The sequence below is a fragment of the Muscardinus avellanarius genome, assembly GCF_963383645.1.
Source record: "Muscardinus avellanarius genome assembly, chromosome: 12".
Lineage (NCBI taxonomy): Eukaryota > Metazoa > Chordata > Mammalia > Rodentia > Gliridae > Muscardinus > Muscardinus avellanarius.
In genome coordinates this window covers 39,995,453-40,002,866 of record NC_137798.1, presented here as the reverse complement: position 1 = coordinate 40,002,866, position 7,414 = coordinate 39,995,453, and the positions used below count along the sequence as shown (strand labels likewise).

The 7,414-nt window shown below is 41.9% G+C and overlaps 1 pseudogene across 1 annotated transcript; it reads right to left on the bottom strand.

The window, feature by feature from the left end:
- Positions 1-6,647: 6,647 nt before the first annotated feature.
- LOC308270707 lies at positions 6,648-6,952 on the bottom strand (annotated as a pseudogene). The gene has a single exon. The product of its transcript is annotated as an uncharacterized misc_RNA (transcript).
- Between the last annotated feature and the right edge of the window lie 462 nt (positions 6,953-7,414).

Here is a 7,414-nt window from a genome sequence, read left to right as displayed (position 1 = left end):
GATTTCTCTCACATATTTCTTAAGTTTTATCTTAATCTTGTATAAAAGATAATCTTTAGAAATTCTTTCCTCAGTAGACTGCTCTGTTTGCCCATAAAATACAGTTGCAAATAAGTCTGCAGATTTTTCAACACAATGCCTGCAGCAACGTCCATGATAAATCCTTTCTTGGCCTCAGCTTTCGGTAACCTTCTCCATCCCTCACAATGACACGTACTTTCTCTCATTCATCTTTTATTACAATTCAATATTGTGCTTGAATATCATTAGCTTGTATGCAGCAGTGTTCTCTCTCTCTCTCTCTCTCTCTCTCTCTCCCTCCCTCTCTCCCTCCCTCCCTCTCTCTCTCTTTCTCTCTCTCATCTCCCTCTTTCTCTAAAGGACAAACTACTGTTGTTGGGCACATTTCATCTGGAAATTGACTTTGGTGTTATAGGTTCTAATATATTTACACAACAGGTACAGAAAGGTATTGGAAAAAAGAAGAAATATTTTTAACATCGTAAACCTCTAGCAAAAATATGTGTGTAATAGAATCTGGTACTGTGGTATTACACACATTACAACTGTCACTGTGACTTAGAGCCTTAGTTTAGCTGAAAGAAAATCTATAACCCCAGAAATGCAACAACGCCTGAGTCACAGTTCAGGGTAATAAATGTTTTTCACAGAATACTGTAATCCATATTTCCAAAGCTGATGCAACAAAGGAATTTCTACCAGAAATCTTTCAATTTCATGGGTGGAGGCTCCAATGCAGAGAAAAACAGAGAAAGGAAGAGAGAGAAAAAAGTATTCAGAAAAAAATAAAGAAAACACTTGAGTGACACAATAAACTACCTGCATGTTCAGAAACTTTGGTCATCTGCCTAGGGAATTCAGTGGCCATGTACTCTCCTCTGATGAAAGGCCAGGGAAGGCAGAGGGCAAACTCACAGCTCAACTTTATTTGAATACCTTTAATGGTAGGCCTGCCTTCCTCCCTTCTTCCCTTCCTCTCTCCCGTTCTTCCTTCCTCTCTTCCTTCCTTTCTCCCTCCCTCCCTGTCTCCCTCCTTCCTTTCTCCCTCCCTCTTTCCCTTCCTTCTTTTCTTCCTTCCTTCTGGATTGAGCTACACCCCCAGCCCTATTTTATTTTTTATTTGGAAACAGGGTCTTGCTAAGTTGCCGTGCGCTGGCCTTGGACTTGGGGTCCTCCTGTCTCAGACTCCCAAGTACCGGATTACTGGTGTGTGCCACCAGGGCCAGTTTCTCTTTTTCTTTTTAAAGGGCACTCTCTCTCTGGGAAAGTTGTTTTATGATTGTCACAAGAAACCGGGAAGAGGAATTTCAGACATGGATGCTGAAGGACTCTCCACTGGGGAAGTGAGGGGATAAGGCCTCATGCTATTGCCTGTGTTTTGCCCGGATTGGAACTGATGGTCTGGGGACATTCTCAAGTGCCTGTGGCTGCCCCTGTGTCTACCTGACTACGCTGGGGGCAGAGGCAGCTAGAGAGGACAGCAAGGTAAACAATAAGGTCTGATGGGAACACTGCAAAAAAGATGGTTTGCTTTCACAGGCTTTATTCTTGTGCTCATTTCTGACTACCTAGGACAGTCATTGTTGAAATGAGAGCAGGAACTAGTATTTTTCTGTTCATTTCCAGGAGCATGGGTAGGCTCTCTAGCTGCTAGAGCTGTGGAACTTGTTGTCACCAAGCAGGCCTGGCACGTGACTGTTTCTGTCATGCTCTCACCGTCCTCTCATGTTTAAACTCCTACTCGCCCCTCAATACCCATGTGAAGGACCCTGGAGAAATGATTTCCTCCCATCTCTCAGCTCCCAAGGCAGCTTATTTGTATTCCTTTATACCATTTATGATATCCTAAAGTTAGCTGCTCACATGGGCAGCAGATCAATTTGCTGAAGTTCAATTCCCCAAAGTCGTTTAGCCAAATTAAATTCACCAAAAGTCAATTGAGGAAATCAATTTGCCTAAAGCAAGTTTTTCTACAAGTCTGTGATTTATTCATCATAAGTTCCTGGATGTCAGAAACCTTGTCGTATTCACTCTTGGTACTCCTCCACAACTCAGAGTGCATCACTCGGGGTATTGGAGGGGTTAGTGGATGCTTATTGCTTATTGAATTTAATTGAATATAATTATAATACAGATGAAATAGCTTCAGAGTGCTCTTGATTTCCCTTATGTTTTCCTTTTCTATCTTGGTTAAAAGGTGCGGACCACACTTAGCTGGAGCATAGAGGCCTTGAGAAGTTTTTCTGCCCAGGCTGTCCTACAGGCATAGAGTTCCCATAGATTTATGTGAGAAATTCAGCCCTGTATTGGCCGTAGGCTTTTTTGGTCCCTTGGTGGTTGTGCTCGCTTGCTTTACTGCACCTTCTTAGAAGAATTCATCATTGTGCCCATTCATTTTCCTGTCCCCTTCCATTGGTTTCATTGTTTCTTCATTACATAGATGATTCATCACTGTTGGTGATTCCCATAGGCTGACCATGTCCCCCTAAAATTTATTTGTTGAAATACAATACCCAGTGTGTTGGTGTTGGGAGATAGAGCCTCTGGGAGGTGATTAGGTGATGAAGAAGCCCTCATGAATGGGATTAGTGCTCTCATAAGAGAAATTCCAGGGAGCTCTCTCAGCTCTTACCATATGAGGATACACCAAGAAGATAGATGGCTGTCTCCAAACCTGGAAAAGGGGCCTCACCAGATCCTGGATCCACCAGCCCCTCGATCTTGGACTTCATATGCTTTACAACTGTGAAAAAGAAATGTCTCTTTCTTTCTTTCTTTCTTTCTTTCTTTCTTTCTTTCTTTCTTTCTTTCTTTCTTCTTTTTTTGTGGTATTGGGGTTCCTAGAAGCCCTTCTACCTACGAGCTACACTCCCAGACCTATTTTTATATTTTTATTTGGAAATAGGGTCTCTTAAGCCAGCACAGCTGGCTTCGAACCTGCGCGATCCTCCTGTCTCTGCCTCCCAAGCCCACCATGTGTGCACGCATGCCTTACAAGCGTGCGCCACCACGTGTGGCAGAATGTCTGCTGTTTTAAAGCCATCCAGTCCATGGGTGTTGCAGCAGCCTAATAGAGTAGGACAGAAATCGGTACTGGGAAATGGGATACTGTGGTGACCATCTAAAAATGTGGGGCAGCTTGGCAGAGGGGGGAGTTTTGAGGTGGCTGCTGGAAGTATGGATGCTGAGCGTGATCCTTATGAGGGCTCAGAAAGAAAAGAGAACTGAAAAGCAAACCTCAGTTTTGGGGAATGCCTAAGTTATAATGAACAGAATGTTGGCAGGAGCATGGATGGTGCTAAGGTCTCGGCAGAAATGAGGAAAATGGTATCAGGCACTGGAGGAAAGACTGCCCTTGTTATAAACTGGCAAAAAATTTGGCAGAAATGTGTTTGTGTTCTAGTGTTTTGTGTAAGGTTGATCTTAAAAGCAATGAAATGAGCTCTCTAAGCAAACTGTTAAAGGATTGAACCTGCTCCTCTTGCTGACATATAGTAAAATTCAAGAAGAGAGGAATGACTTAAAGATAGATTTGGAGAATTCTCAGCCTATACATATTGGAAAGATTGTGAATTCCTTTTTGGGAGAAGATATGTTGGGTGCGGCCAAGTGACTTTTTTTTGTACTGGGAATTGAACCTGGGGGCATTCTTATTCTGAGCTATACCCGCAGAACTATTATTTACTTACTTACTTACTTACTTACTTACTTACTTACTTACTTACTTACTTATTGAGGTCCTAAGAATGGAACCAAGGGCCATTTTACTTTTAAGTTATGCCCCCAGCCCTAATTTTAGTTTTTTATTTTTTGGTGGTGCTGGGGATTAAACCAATGGGCATTCTACCTCCGAGCTACACCCCATCCCGATTTTTTTTATTCTTTATTATGAAACAAGGTCTCACTAAGGTGCAAAGGGCCTCACTAAGTAGCTGAGGTTGTCCACAAACCACGATCCTCCTGTCTCAGCCTTGTAATCCCAAACAAATGCTGGGATTACAAGCATGCACCCCCATGCCTGGCTCCCCAGCCAATTTTTTATTCCTTATTTTGAAACAGACTCACTAAGTTTCAGAGGGTCTCACTAAGTAACTGAGGCTGGCTGTGAAACCTGATCCTCCTGTCTCATCCTCCCAAGTACTAGGATTATAAGTGTGTGCCGTGTCTGGATATATTATTTTATTTTTTTACTAGTGCATTGTATTTATACATCATAATGGGGTAAAAAAAAAAACTTGTGTAGACATACATGTACACATTACCCAGCCAGCTCCCACCCAGTCCCCATCTCACTCCTCCCCATTCCTCCCTCCCATGCTTGGTTTAGTAGTTTAGTGATTGACTTCTTCTTCTTCTTCTTTTTTTTTTTTTTTTTTTTTTGGTGGTACTGGGGTTCCTGGAAGCCCTTCTACCTCCGGGCTACACTTCCAGACCTATTTTATATTTTTGAAACAGGATCTCTTATGCCAGCACGGCTGGCTTTGAACCTGCGTGATCCTCCTGTCTACGCCTCCCAAGCGCGGGGATTACAAGCGTGTGCCACCACGCCCGGCTCTAGTGGTTGACTTCTATATGAATAAGTATATCATGTGCTTTAAGAGTTTCCCTCCCCCTCCCCCCATTCCCAGGTTAGGTTGCCTTATTTGCTCCTCTATAGGATCTCCTTTTTCACCTGGAGTTTCTCCTATGACCCCTTTCACCCTAGTTTTCACATACGAGGGAAAGCATCTGATTCCTTACTTTTTGTGACTGACTAATCTCGCTTAGCATAATGTTCTCCAGTTCCATCTATTTCCCTGATAATACCACAATTGTATTTTTTTAATGGATGAGTAAAATTCCATTGTGTACATATCCCACAGTTTTGTAATCCATTCATCTGTTGATGGACATCTTGGCTGGTTCCATAGTTTGGCTATGGTGAGTTATGCAGCTATGAACATAGATACACATGCATTAGTTTGGTAGTTTGGTCTCCTTTCTTTTGGGTAGATACCCAGAAGTGGTATTGCTGGATCAAATGGTAGGTTTGTTCCCATTTTCCTGAGGATTCTCCACACTATTTTCCAAAGTGGTTGCACTAATTTGCAATCTCACCAACAATGTTTTAGAGTTCCCACTTCTCCACATTCTCACCAACATTTGTTGTTGTTTGTGTTTTGAATGATTGCCATTCTAGTTGGAGGTAGGTGAAATCTCAGGGTAGTTTTGATTTGTATCTCTCTGATTGCCAGTGATGTTGAACATTTTTTCATGTATTTATTGGCCATTTGAATTTCTTCTTTTGTGAAGTGTCTATTTAGTTCATTTGCCCATTTTGTTATTGGATGCTTTGTTTTCTTAGTGTTGAGTTTCTTGAGTTCTCTGTATATTCTACATATTAGTCCTCTATCGGTGGTGTAGGTGGCAAAAATCTTCTCCCATTCTGTTGGCTCTCGATTGAGGTTCTTGATAGTTTCCTTTGCTGAACAGAAGCTCTTCAGTTTCTTGCAATACCACATATCAATTTGCCTTTTAATTTGTTGTGCCTTTGGGTCTTGTTGAGAAAGTGTTTATCTGTGCCTACGTGTTGCAGTGTTGGACCTATGCCCTCTTCAAGGAGCTTCAAGGTCTCTGGTTTGATTTCCAAGTCTTTGATCTATCCTGAATTGACTCTTGTGCAGGGTGAGAAAGTGGAATTAATTTCCAGTTTTCTGCATATGGTTAACCAGTTTTGCCAACACCATTTGCTGAAGAGGCTATCTTTTTTCCAGTGTATGTTTTTGGCCCCTTTGTCAAAAATCAATGTGGACTTGTTTCTGGGTCTTCTATTCTGCTCCATCGGTCTATGTATCTGTTTTTGTGCTAGTACCATGCTGTTGTTTTTTTTTTTTGTCATTATTGAGATTTATTGGTTGTTGAGCATCAGTTCATAGACACTTCACTTTGTACACATGTAACTCATGTACCGAAAATCTAAAAAGCCTCATTCTGTGATTCCTTTTCAGTTACTCCAGTGAATTTCCAGCTTCAAATTTGGAGGCAAATTTTCGCAAAAGAGGTATCAAGTGCCATATCTTAAAATGCTGATAAGCTGTTAAGTCTCGCCAATTCACAACTTATATCATATATACTACATATGCAAATTTCCAATCTTTCACAGCACATAAAGAAAATTATTATGAAAACTGGACTACCATGACTAAAGATGTTACAGAACACGTAATTCTGACAGGGCAATGACCAGGGAGTGGTTTTCTTGAGGAAGCAATTTTACTAAAAAGTAACATGGAGACAGAACTTAAGATACTCAAGACATTAAATGCGTGACTGCGACTCCAGATTTCCACTTAGTATGCTCTGTTTTGTAGGATATAAAACTAACCCTCACCTGTGGAATGTTAGGCTGACACCAAAGACAGTCGAAGCCGCCCACAATCCAATAGCCCACTATGACAACCAGCAAATGGTTTCACCTCTAAAAAAAATCATTTACACTTAAAAAATGGGATGAGGTGGGATTCCCTCCTTCTTAAAAATGTTTCTAGTGCTACTAAAAAACTTGCATTTATAAAATAGTTGATAAAAATATTCCTCTGGATTGTACAAGAAGGGAGCCAGGGAGCACTGACAGACGTGGTGTGGGATTAATCTGACGGGGCTTCTTTCTCTTTGGCTTCATTAGAAGCTGGACACTCCTCACTTTTCGTCTTTCCGTTTTCTGCAGGCAGGTCTTCTTTAGTTTCTTGATTAGCCACTTCAGCTTGTTTTCCCTTCACTCCCCTCTTCTCTTTTGTTTGCACTTTTTTGTCCGAAGATTTATCCTTTCCCGACACCTTCTTGGGCTTGCTTCCACTTTGGCAGAAGCGGGCTTGGCGGACAACTGCACCGACCTCCTCTTGGGCTCCTCTTTGGCCGCATCGTCCGCGGAGCTGACCTTCCTCTTGGGCATCCTGGCGGTGCAGGGGCTGGGAGGGGGGGCGGGCTGCGGACCGCAGTGCGCAGGGGCCTTCCGAAGCTGCGCTGCTGGCCGCCGCCACTGCTCCCCTACCATGCTGTTTTTATTACAATGGCTTTGTAGTATAGTTTAAAGTCAGGTATTGTGATTCCTCCTGCATGGTCTTTGTTGCTGATAACTACTTTGGCTATTCTGGGCATTTTGTTATTCCAAATAAATTTAAGGACTGACTTATCTGTGTCTGTGAGGAATGATCTTGGTAGTTTAATGGGCATTGCGTTGAATCTGTAGATCACTTTTAGAAGGATGGCCATTTTGATGATATTTATTCTGCCTATCCATGAAAATGGCAGATCTTTCTATCTTCTAAGATCGTCTTCAATTTCCTTTTTCAATGTTTTATAATTTTCTTTGTAGAAATCTTTTACCTCTTTGGTTAAGTTTATTCCTAAGCAT